Raw genomic sequence first — 13,652 nt, 5'->3', positions numbered from 1 at the left:
CAAGAAAGAGGGGCAAACACAGGCTTTGTGGTCAAATCTTTGTCTTTCTGTCCATGAGGTAGGGGTCTCTAAGCACTTACTTTTCTCTCTCTGATTCTCAGTCTCCTCATTGCAAAATTGGGTAAATATGAGAAGACTTCAAAAAAAGTTTCTTGAAATAAATAGAACTAAGATATGATGGCATTTTTGGGTAAACTTTCACCTAATTCATAACAGGAAGTTACAAAATACCCATAATAATAATAATGGAATTTTTCCAGGAGCATTTGAAGCTTCCTCATACACCTCACTCATTGCCTCTCTCAAAAGTTTCTTGAAGGCACGGAGGTCACGCTCACAACAGCAGAAAGCCAATAGGGACTAGAGACTGAATGGTGTTATGAGGGTCTGTCTGGCTGTCCCCAGAAAGAGTGAAGTTGGGATTCATCTGGAACACCCCAGTTTCACCAGCACACACCTTTCTTTACCTGATCGCCCCTCAGTTCTTCTCTCCAACAACCTCACCCACACCTGGTTTTGTGCAGCTGTGGCTACGATGCTCACAGGTAATTGTTGTTGTTAAGTGCCTTCGAGTCGGTTCCGACCCATAGCGACCCTGTACAGGGTTTCCGAGGGTGTAAATCCTTACGGGAGTAGAAAGCCTCATCTTTCTCCTGCAGAGCAGCTGGTAGTTTCGAACTGCTGTCCTTAAGGTTCGCAGCCCGATTCGTAACCACTACGCTATATGAGTGTTCACAACATATCACAGACTGAAACAAGCCAACAACCGTGAGGCTGGCATGGTGCCCGCTGGTCAGCAGCGTGTCCTTCTGTTAGGTTGTCATGGTGGGTGCCCACTGCAGGGCAGCATTCACAGTACTCCCCCCACTTCTATGGCACAAACTCCTCCGGGATTAAAGCCGCAGACCCTAAAGTGCTGGTCACAGGCAGCCACTGTTAGCAGGCATGACCCTGGGGGCTGGGGTTGCAGGGCCTTTGTAGGAATAGTTGTTCTCCAAACCACCACAGAGTTATTGAGTCACACAGCTAACCCCTGTTATACACTTGCTGTGTGCACAGCACGGGAAACACAAGGATAAGATAGTCTTGACGGCTGAGAAGACATGGTAGGTACACGGAAACTAGAGCTCAAAGCAGAGGTGAAAAATGGCTGAATGAAGGTGAACTGAAAAGGACTTAAGTTTGGTGAAGCAGAGGGTCAGCAAAATGAAGGGAGCTCTCATGAGATGGACTACTATCACGGCTGCACCAATGGACTCAAACATAGCAGCTGTCGTGAAGGCAGCGCAAGGCCAAGCCAGGCTTCCTTCTGATGTGCATACGGCCCCCACGAGGTGTGCTCATGGTCACCAAGAGTTGGAGGCAACTCGAAGCAGTGTCTCAGTTCTCTCATGCTGCTTCAACAGAAAAACCCACCAGGGGGTAGTTGTCACAAGCAGAAGTTGATTCTTTCACAGTTTAGAAGCTCAAAGTCCACTTTCAGAGCACAGGCTATGGAGAAGGGTCCTGGTCCCCTTTCAGCCTCTGCAGGCCCAGCATGCCTTGCAGATCCCTGTGTACCTCAGCATCAGTCTTTTCTTAGATTGACGAGCTTCATGGTCCAGGAACGCCCGGTCCAAAGGACACACCCACTCCTGCCTCTGCTTACTAAGAGGTAGTAGTTCCCGCTGAAGTTTGCTGGTTTGTTTAACCTCTTTTATTATATCTCAAAACAGACTGACATAAGACACAACCTAATCTAGTAGATTGTATCTGGTCTCATTAACATCACGCTGTGAGATGGAGCACTGGACCGAGAGGTCAGTTTGAGTCACTATGTCAGCGGTTCAATCTCACCAGCCGCTTCTTGCAAACTCTATACAGGCTCACTATGAGTTGGGACTGAGTCTCCCGCCCTTAAAGACAACAGCATTGTTGCTGGTGTCTTCTAGTCAGTTCTCAGTCATAGCAACATTATACACAACAGGGGGAAACAGTGTCTGCTCCGGCGCCTTCCTCACAATTGTCAATGAGCCCATTGTTGTAGCCACTGTGTCAATGCATCTCATTAAGGGCCTTCCTCTTTTTCACTGACCCACCTCGTTACCCAGCATGATATACTTCTCCAGGGACTAGGCCTTCCTCATAACATGTCCAAAATATGTGCGATGAAACCTTGATAGCTTCTCTTTCAAGGCACATTGCGATTGTACTTTTGCTAAGGTAGATGTGCTCATTTCGTGACATTCCATGGGACTTTCAATATTCTTCACCAACAGCCTCATTCATACGCATTGATTCTTCTCAAGTCCTCCGTATCCACTGTCTAGCTTTCCAATGCTTATGAGGTAAATGAAAATACCATGTCTTGGGTCAGGCACCCCTTAGTTCTCAAAGTAATACCTTTGCTCTTGGACATTTTACAGAGGTCTTTTGCAGAAAATTTGCCCAATGCACTACGTTGTTTGATTTTTTGACTGCTGCTTCCATGGGAGTTGATTGTGGATCCAAGTACAATAAAATCCTCGGCAACTTCAGTCTTTCCTGCATGTACTGCTCATTGGTCCTGTTGTGACGAGTTTTGTTTTGTTGGTGTTGAGGTGCATTCCATACTGAAGTACAGCTATTGTTATTGTTGTTAGGTGCTAAGTTCCTTATAACTCTTAGGGACCCTCTATAGGGTTTCCAAGGAGCAGTTGGAGGGCTTGAACTGCTAACCTTGTAGTTCACAGTCCAGTGCTGATCTTACCATGCCACACCAGGAGTCCAGTACCGCTATTGGAGTAGGGTATTTAATTTGCTTTTAGATTAATACAAACTTCATATCCTGATATTAATTCTAAACCTTGAGAAGGGAAAAGATTACTTCTAGGTAAGTGGATCCCTGGTGATGCTGTAGGTAAGCACTCAGTTACTCACCTAAATGTCAGTGCTTTGAACCCACCAGTTGCTCCCAGGGAGGAAGCCATGTCTGCCTGTTTCCCTAAAGACGGTAGTCGTGGAAACCACCTGTCAGGAGAGGTCAACATGAGTTGGAGTCAACTCAGTGACAATGGTTGGCTAAGTGATTGTCCAATGATTGTATAGTTATTACACAACTAAAACTTAATCCAAGTGGTAATTAGCATGTAAATTACCTCCTGAATTTATTATTTCTCCACTCTTCATTTCTGTTCCAAATTTCCATTTTTCTTATCAAGACAAGAAATTTATTTAGAAAGTTGTCTTTCTTGAATGCTATTTTTACTTCCTCTTGGCTCTCAGAAGCTATTTCCGTACTCATGATGGAGTTTTCTTCAATACTGGCCTCCACACTCAAACGGAATCCATTTCAGCTTTATGGACTCTATATCACAAACATATTTCTTTATTCAATTGTCTAAATGATCATAATTCCAGTGACTCTTAATAGTTCCTGTTTTATTGTGGCATAACCAGAAAACCGAACAGTAAGTACACTGTCAGTGCTGCATCAGTAAGCATCTACTTACAGAAGTGTTTTAAATGCAGAGATATTCACTTTGTTGTTGGTGGTCGGTGCTGTCGAGTCAACTCCAATTCAAAAGGACACTATGCACAACACAGGGAACACTGCCCAACTCTACCCATCCTCACAATGATCACACTTGAGCCCACTGTTGCTGCCACTGTGTCAATTCATCTCATTGGGAGGGGGGAGTCTTCCTTTTTTTCCCTTCTGTTGACCCTCCACTTTACCAAGCATGATGTCCTTCTCCAGGGACTGGTCCCACCTGATAACATGTCTGAAGTATGAGAGACAAAGTCTCTCCATCCTGGCTTCTACATTTCTGCAATTTTGCCCAAAGTTTCCATTAAAACAGAATTAAGCATCTTTAGCGGTCATCTATCAAATAATTAATTATGCCTTTCTACACTACACGTATTGATCATTCATTCAGTCATCCTGTGTACACACCTCTACTGGGGCTTATAGCTTTATTAATTGCTTTTATTATAATAAACCAAGGTTCACTTTATCTTATTTTGTTAATTTACTTCAAGCTATAATTTTACAATGTATTGTTAATTGTTTTATGAATAAAACATCCTTTTGCCCAATCACAGGCTCACAGGAAGAGAGAGACCTTGAACAATCCTTTAACCTGCCACCTACTTCCAGGTTGAACTGTCTGTATCCCAAGTATCTAACCCAGGGCCTGTTCAGTCTTCCAGCCGCCAGCCCCAGGCAAGACTTTCTCTGGGTAAACAATAGGGAAGAAAGTGAATTTTGTTCTTCAGAAAATGTACCTACTCATGAACATGAGATGACCAAGCCATGGCTCTACATGCATCCTATTACAGTATTTGTATGGAATTAAGATTATAGGCCACTTTGTATAAGATTTGGGAGATCTGGGGTTTTATGGAAGAGTGACTATTTTAAAGAAAGTTTAGATTCAGGAAATTGGAGCAGAGAAGGGATACCTTTCTACACAGAGAGGAAAGTGAGGGTCTACACCAATATGGGTAGGGTGGGTTTGGTGTTGGTGACTCAGTAGTAGAGTTCTTACCTTCCATGTGTGAGACCTGGGTTCGATTCCTGACCAGTGCACCTCACCCTTAAATACCCCCTTCTGTCCATGGGGGCTTGTATGTGACTGTGATGATGAAGACGTTTAATTGGCACTTCCAGACTCAGATAGACAAGGATGAAAGGCCTGCGATCTGCTTCTGAACACCAGACAATGAGCACTCTATGTTTCACACAGGTGTGCAAACCCCGGATGTTGCAAAGGTTTCCACATTCAGCTACTAGCTGAAAGGACAGTGATCCAAACCTCTCCAGAGACATCTCGGGGGACAGGCCTGCAAATCTGCTTCCCAAAGGTCACAACTTCGAAAACCCCTGAAACATGCCGTTGCAATGGGTCAAGTCATTTTGACAGCAACTAACAACATCCTGGTGTGACACTATGGGTTAAGGTGCTGGATTGTAAAGTCGGTTTGAACGGCAAGGTCAGTGGTTCAAGCTTACCAGGTGCTCCTCGGAAACCCTATACAGGTCACAACAACAACAACATCTGGGCTAAGAGACTAGGAAGAAAATTCTGATGATCTACTTCCAACTAGCAGTGACTGAAAACTTTGTGCATCAGAGAAGTCCAATCCCACTGGGCTTGGGTTAGCCATGAGTTGGAGTTCATTGATGGCAGCGACCACCACTATCAACAAAGACAACACAGCAACAATGAACACCACCACTACTAGACCTCTGCTGGGGCACTGTGGGCTCAGAACTGGATTGCAAACCACAAAGTCAGCAGTTCAAACCCACCAGCTGCTCCTCGGTTGCTATGATTGGAACCAACTCGGCAGCACTTAATAACAGCAACAACAACACCATCACTACAACCACCATTAACACCCCTAACACCAACACCACCAACAACGCCAACAGCACCAACAAACCACCAACAACGCCAACAGCACCAACACCACCAACAACGCCAACAGCATCAACAACGCCAACAATGCCAACAGCACCAACAAACCACCAACAACGCCAACAGCACCAACACCACCAACAACGCCAACAGCACCAACAATGCCAACAGCACCAACAACGCCAACAGCACCAACAAACCACCAGCAATAATGACACAAATACTACCACCAACAACACCGATACAACCACTGCCACCGTCACCACCACCACCACCACCACCAACAACAACAACAACACTACCACCAACAGCAATAATAACACCACCAACACCACAACCACTACAATCATCCCCAACAACAACAACACCAATACCAAGAACAATGGCGGTAGCACTCACACCAATGTGCGTCTAGCCTGCTTGCATGCTGCAGTAATGAGCCGATGAGTCTGGCTGGAGTAGGAAGCTCAGGCTCAGGAGTGAGGCAGGTGGACGTCCACCCAACAGCATGTCCCTTTCTGTCCTGTCCTCACCCTGAGACAGCTCAGGGTCCTCCCCATCTCTGAGGGACAAAGAGAACAGTGCCACACTTGGTGATGAAGTCATTAAGGGGCTGCATACTTTCCCTCGAGCAGTAGAAGTGGCATGCAAGCATGGCACCACCGACCAGATGTGTGTAAGTCTGCGTGGCATGCTGTGGCCCACCGTCCCTTCCGTCCCTGCTGCCCCTTCCTGACCTGAGCCTGGGGTGATGCAGACTAGAGGAATTGTCTGTAAGCATGGAGACTAGCAAAGGGAAACCCAGGAGGCACCTCAATCCTGAACAACGTAGCGGTCTCAGGGCCACCTACCTATGATCTTATGAGAGTAAGGAACTGCCATGTCCTCCACATTGCCCAGAGTCCGCTTGGACTCATGGTGGGCCCATGTTGGTCAGAGTAGAACTGAACGCCATAGGGTTTTCAGTGGCTGAATTTTTATAAGTAGGTCACAGGTGTCTCAGCGTGGACTTGAACCTTCAACCTTGCAGTTAACACCATCACTGGACTCCCCTCATGATTGGAGCCACTGTTACTTTGAGTCTTGATTGGGGTAGAAAATATATCTTAACCCTACACAGACCCCCTATGGAATCCTGGTGTGGCACTGTAGGATACGCACTGGACTGTAAAGTCAGTTTGAACCACAAGATCAGCGCTTCGAACTCACCAGGCCCTCTTTGGAAACCCTGTATAGGTTGTTATGAGGGGGAATCAACTGGACGGTACAACAAGAACCATAGAGACCCTCAGCTGGCCCACCTGATGCTGATCTACGTGGGAATGTCTTGTTACCTGCTGAGTCTGGTGTTGCCTTTATGCAGCTGAAGGCAGCCTACCTGATAGATACAACATCTGTGAACACAGATTGAGGTCAGATTGTGGAGAGCACTGATTCTGAAGTCCAGGGCTCCCCTGGAGTACAGGGCCCCTGGAATTCCTTCCACGGAAATTGATCGAGCTCCGTCGACACATAATGAACTCTGCTAGTTAATAAAGCATTTTTACAAAGCGGTTTGAATTGCAAGGCACAGCATTTCTGGAAGATTGGTGGTGGCATTTGATCCATCAGCAAAATAAAGCCAGCGCGAATTTCAGATCCTTATAGATCCAGACTTACTGGATCCATTGAGACTTGAGGAACTTCCAAAGCTGTTGTTGTTGTGGTTATGTGTTGTTGTGTTGCTTCCAATTCATCGTGACCCTGTATAGGACTTCCAAGGAGCAGATGGTGGGTTTGAACCACCAACCTTTCAGTCCAAAGATACAGTGCCGAGAAAATCTTCATGAAGTGAAATCATCCTCTGAAGTCATCTTTACATGAAACAAGTGTTTAAGTAAATTAGTAAAGCATGTTCCCATGATCTTGCTTGCTTTGAAAGAATTGTTGATCTGAATCACATTGTCAGTAGAAACTAGAAAGGCTGGGAAGTCAGTGGGGGTGAAACAGGATGGGGTCACAAGAACGGGAAGACAACGTGAAAACCATAAACTATGTCACAGAGTTCTACATGCAGGATTTTACAGGTCATGCCCTTCCAGTCTCTTCTTGCCCCAGAATCATCACCTTCTCCCCTCCGGACTCACTCCCCCAAATACACGCCCCTGAATCCATCGACAACAAATAATCAGCTCAGCTGGTGGCCCACAGACCCCTCCAGGTTCTGACCCATTTCTCTGTTCCCTTTCACACGTAAAGTGTTGAAAGGCTTCTTTAAGCAAACGTTTACCAATTCACTCAGCTCCAATCTGAAACCTACACTCATCCACTCACAAAATGCCTTTTGTCAAAGGCACAAGCCCAGTGAGCGGATGTTCTTAAACGCACAATCCTGGTGGGGGTCAGAGAGGTGCTTTGCTGAGCCCTCCTCACCTGCTCCCTGACTCAGGTCTGAGCCTTGAGCACCCCCCTCCAACCTCTACTTCCAGATGTCATTTCCTGGACTCTGTATCTTCTGATCTGTACCCAAGTGACTCCTGACACCCCACTGGGATGTAGAGGAAACAGCACAAAGTGGTGGGAGCAAACACGTTTTTCTATTTCATTCCCAAACTTTGTGCTCCTCTGTTCACCCTCATCTCCATTAATGGCAACTCCATCATCCAACTGCTCATGCCTGAAAAGTGGAAGTCACTTCCCTCTTTCAATCACAGTCTGTTTCTATTAATAACAAACTTGTTTGTGAGCCAAAATCCAGACACTTGTCTCAACTCTGTTTGCTCTTCTGTCTCTACCACTCTGCCCAAGCTTCCATCACCTTTCCCTTTGTTACAGATTTAATTGGGACCCCAGAATGTACTTTTAAGTCCTAACCACCAGTACCTGTGAGTCTGACCTTGTCTGGAAATGGAGTCCTTGAAGATGCTACAAGTAAACAGAAGGTCGCACTTGGATAAAGTGGGTTCCTAACCCACGTGAGAGTCCTTCTAAAGGAGGAGAAGAGACCCAGAGAGACAGATGCAGAGGCCAGAAAGTCATGTGAAGACAGAGGTAGACATAGAATTATGCCATCAGTAGAAGTTGAAGGAGAGGCATGGGGCTGATTGTCTCCAGAACCTCAGAAGAAATAGACAAAGCCAACATCATAATCTTGGTCTTCCAACCTCCAGAATAATGAGAAAAGACATTTGTATTATAAGTCTCCCAGTTGACAGTAATTTTTTACGGTGGCCCCAAGAGACTGTTACAGCCTGGATCATAATGTCCTCACGCATGCTTGTCTTCAATTCATTCTCAGTACAGTGCTCCGGTGGCCTTCACTATAGCAAGTCACTCTTCTGTTGGAAACTCTCCAATGGATCCACGCTGCACTTACAAAAAGTGACTGAGTACTCCTGAGCTCCAGTTGGCATCTGTCTGCATGACCTCTTCTCTGCCTACTCCACAGTGGCCACCTCGTGTTCCTCATGGACTCCCCTGACCCCTGCCCTCCACTGGCTTCCAGGTGGATCACACGCTTTCTTCCCACCTCCACCACACTCTTCCTGTTCTCTAATGCACTCTTCTCCAAGTATGCACAAAGAGCTTCCTTTGTGTCAGCGAGTCCTCATCCTAAGTAGACTTTCTTCAAGAGCCCGTCTCCCACTTCTCAAGCTGAAGGAGCACCGCTCCTCCTTGGCCTCACCTTGTTTGATTCTCTCTCTCTCTTTGGTATTCACAAGTCCAAGTTAAATACACATTCCATTTCCTGGTTCCTGTCAGATGGGTACCTGTCACAGAACTATAGGGATTGTCCAGCTGTTTACCACTTTCATCTGTTGCCTAGAATACTGTCCGGCATTGAGTTATTGGTAGTGGTTGTTGGCTCTGCATGACTCATGGCAACCTTGTGTGTAATGGAACAAAACACTGCCCAGTCCTGCCTGTGTCGTCCTCTTCAGTGTTGCTATGTCTGAGTCAAGCGCTAAACACACTATGTCAATCCATCTCATTTAGGGTCTTCCTCTTTCCTAACGACCCTCTACTTTCCCAAACACAATGTCCTTCTCCAGGGACTGGCCCCTCCTGATGCCATGTCCAAAGCACAAGAGACAAAGCCTCACCACCTTCACTTCTAAGGATCTATTCTGGCTGCACTTCTTCCAAGACATATTAGTATGTACTTCTGGAAGTCCATGGTATATTCAGTATTCTGTCAACACCACAATTAGAATGCACCAATTCTTCTTGGGTCTTCCTTTCTCATTGTCCAGCTTCTGCATGCATATGAGTACGTCCTCAAAAGATAGTTTTGAATAAGTGATATTCAGCAGGTTAAATGGTTAGGCATGCCTTTTGAGAACAGTTTTGCTAACAGAAAGCTTCAAAAACCTCATGAAAAAACTTGATTATCTTTTCATTTTTCCAAGAATTTTTGGAAATCCCTGTCATAGAGTCCTGACATGGCCATGCTCTAAGACAAGTACAAGGTCAGCAGTTCAAGCCTATCAGATGCTCCTTGGGAAACTTTATCCAGAGCTGCTATGAGTAGGAAACAACTTGATGGCACTTTACAGCAACAAGAAGTCGCGGATTGAATTCTGTCACCCCAAAATATGTGTCAGCTTGACTAGACCAAGATTCTCAGTGTTTTGGCAGTTAGGTAATCTTCCATGATGTGATCAACCCACAAAAGAATTAAGGGTATGGTTGGTTGTTACTGGTAAGTGTTATTAAGTCAGTTCTGACCCATAGGGACCCCATGTACAACAGAAGGAAACGCCCTTCTCACACATGCTGTCATGCTTGAGCCCATTGCTGTTGCATACATTATGCCAATCTATCTCATTGGAGGTCTCCCTCTTCTTCAATAACCTCAACTTTACCAATCGTGATGTCCTTCTCCCAGGACTTAATCCCACCAGGACCCTGATCCCATGTACTTGAGAGTCCCAAGGGTGTGGCATGCAACACCTTTGATCTTACAAGAGATCAAAGGAGAGAGACATGAAGAGAGACAACCAAGACAAGAGAGTCAGGAGTGGAGTGTGTCCTTTGGGCCTGGGGTCGGTGCACCTGGAACCTTCTAGATCCAGGGGACAATTGGTGCCAAGATGCATGGAGAGGCCCAAAGATGCTGGGTCTACAGCTGTTAAAAGGAGGCAAGGACCATTCCCCAGAGCCAAGCTCTGAATATGGACTTCTAGCCTCCTCAGCTGAGACAATGAATTTCTGTTTGTGGTGTTCTATTAATGTGGCACTAGCGGATATGGCAGGCCCCTTGTATACGCTGGATAGAAACAGAAAACACCTCAGGCGGCTGGCCTGAAGTGTATTCTGGATAGTCGGCCTCACCTAAAGCAAGCCTGCCAGCTAAACACAACACAATTATACAATATATCCAACTGGCTGATTGCAGGTCTAACAGCATTCCTCTGTCTTCAGAATACTGTTTCATTTCTAGATGGAGCAACTGCATGTCTAACATAAATCCTTAATCTGAAAAATCAGTGAAGACTTTATCTAACAGTACAGCAATTAGAATGGCAAAGCCAATTTTGAGTAAATTCACAAGACAAGAAAAGATTGTTCTTAGACATGTTAATCAATATACAAGAAATACCGAGAAGAGACATAATAATTAATGTAAGAATGACTAGACCATGCATTTACAAATGTCTGTGGGATAATGCAAGGTCAGCAGTTCAAATTCACCAGTTGCTCCATGGAAACCCTAGACAGGGTCACGATGAGTCGGAATCGATTCCATGGCACTTAACAACAACAACGATCACTAAAGAAAGCAATAGTACAGATCATCTCTATTGGATGCTATCATATTTTCTTATAAGAGGTTAAAGTTATAAAATAGTTTAAAGAAACTGATATTATTAATAAAACTACCATGAAAGAAATTATTATATTATTTTAGGGCTTCTTGTTGTTGTTGTTGTTGTTAAGTACCGTGGAGTCGGTTCCGACTCACAGTGACCCTGTATAGGGTTTCCGAGGCTGTAAATCTTTATGGGCGCAGAAAGCCTCATCTTTCTCCTACGGAATGGCTGGTAGTTTTGAACTGCTGACTTTGAGGTTAGCAGCCCAATTCGTAACCACTAACTCCTTATTTTATGGTTTATGCTTCCAAAAAATACAGTTTCTGTTATTTAAATGAAGAGCAATGATGAGCACAAGACATTGGGGACTGTACCCTAAATGCACACAATTGGAAGTGGGTGTCTCTTTTCATTGGCTCACCATGTTGTACAAATCTGAGATCAAAGCTAAGCTCAGTCCTTTACAAAGGCACCATTACATTTTCACCTCCTCAAGACTCACAAACAAACAAACAAACAGTAAATTGTCTTGTATTCAGTGTGAATAGGATCCCATAGGCTGAAACCAGTTTTCCCATGAACAGGTAGATACAACTATGAAAAGAAGAGACATGTCCTAAGGCAGAAGGAGTAATTAATAGTCAGTTGTTTTCCAGATAGAAACATACCCACGTTTTCACTGCTGCCGCACACACGTGAAGAACTGAACCAAGGAAGCGATGGCACTAAGACACCATCTGCTAATGAAAGGACTCTGCGACTTTGGAATATAAGATACATTGGGCTTTCCTGAGCAAGCAGACACTTGTCTAAGACTTTAAACACTAGTACTGACAGTCAAAGAGAGGATCTGGTGAACTCAAACCAGATGGAGTGCAAAGTTAAAGGAACAGAAAAGATACTACGTTGAAACCCACCAGCTGCTCCTGGGAAACCCTATACAAAGTCTCTATGAGTCAGGACTGACTTGAAGGCACTTAACAACAACACCCAATGCTACAGTGACAATCTATGAGTGGATACAAAGATAAACACGAAAGCTGAACAGAGGAAATACCAGTACACGCACAACTGGGCAATGACAATAATCTGCAAGTGGATACCTAGATAGACACATGAGTTGAATAGATGTGGAAGACACGTGTCTATGAATGGATGTATCTGACTCTGAATGCATATGACTATGAATCTACAGAGGCTTGACAGAGCATATGTCCACATATCTACTTACCTATACTACAAATATATTCATGAATAAAGTAGAGCATTCTGGGGGCAAAGTTATGAAAACTTCTTAGCCATCAGTAAACTCCTTGAAGGAATGAGTCACTGGATTTGAGGGTCTAAGGTCATAGTCTCAGGGGACATCACAATCATTTGAAAGGACATAATCCACAAAGATACAATCAAGATGGCCGATCGGGTAGACATGCAGTGAGGAGCTCCGTCACCAACAACAGAGAATACTGGCCCAAACAGGCTCAGGGGATGGTGCTAGAACTCTGAACCACATATAAAGGAATATTTAGAAGATTGGAAGGCTTACAGCTAGGGGAATTTGTAGGAGAATCAAGAAATCCATTGCTTTCTAATTCAAGATGCTCAGCTATTTCCAGAGCCACCATCTTGGGAGAGAACAAGTGGGGGAAAGATCAGAACAGCCACGAACGCCTGACAGAACCGAGGAGATACAGGTGTGGACATTCATTTTTTTGGTATCTGTCCATTGTTCATTGGTCTCTCACAGAATGTGCACCTCCATTCTGGTAACTAGAGGGGATACCTGAGTGAATTGATGCCCCACCCCCACCCCTAGAGGGTTCTACTACACATGTACACAGATCTCCTCGAAATTAAAGTGACAGTTTCAACATAAAACCAAACGGCCACTACTAGGCTGTCTGTCTTATGGTGGTGGCTTGTGAGTTGCTGTGATTCTGAGGCCTATGCCACTGGTATTTTAAATAATCAGCAGGGTCACCCATGGTGGATAGGTTTCAGATGAGCTTCCAGACAAAGACAGACTAGGGAGAAAGAGTGACGGACTACTTCCAAATCTTTAGTCACGGAACACCTTATGAATAGCAGAGAAACACTGTCAGATACAGTGCCGGAAAATAAGCCCCTCACGTTGGAAGGCACTCAAAATGCGACTGGGGAAGAGATGCCTCCTCAAAGTAAAGTTGACCATGACGACGCGAATGGAGTTAAGCTCATGGGAAAAAAGCCCACAGAACCTTCATTTGCTGATGGGACACAACTCAAAATGAAGAGAAACAGCTGTAAACATCCACTGAAAATCAGGACATGGAATGTAAGAAGTATGAATCTGGGAAAATTGGAAGTTGCCAAAAATGAAATGGAACGCATCAACATCGGTATCTTAGGCATTAGTGAGCTGAAATGGACTGGTATTGGCCATTTTGAATCTGACAACCACATGGTTTACTATGCAGGGAATGACAAATTGAAAAGG

General features: G+C 44.8%; 1 protein-coding gene across 1 annotated transcript in view; it reads right to left on the bottom strand.

Annotated features, from left to right (window-relative positions):
• The window catches only part of CNTNAP2 (contactin associated protein-like 2), a 1,478,157-nt gene that overhangs the window by 672,464 nt on the left and 792,041 nt on the right, over positions 1-13,652 (bottom strand). The gene's annotated exons all lie outside the window — the stretch shown is intronic.

This window comes from Chrysochloris asiatica, unplaced genomic scaffold, assembly GCF_000296735.1.
Source record: "Chrysochloris asiatica unplaced genomic scaffold, ChrAsi1.0 scaffold00041, whole genome shotgun sequence".
NCBI lineage: Eukaryota > Metazoa > Chordata > Mammalia > Afrosoricida > Chrysochloridae > Chrysochloris > Chrysochloris asiatica.
The sequence above is the reverse complement of the archived record's forward strand: the minus strand, read 5'-3'. Positions and strand labels throughout refer to the sequence as shown.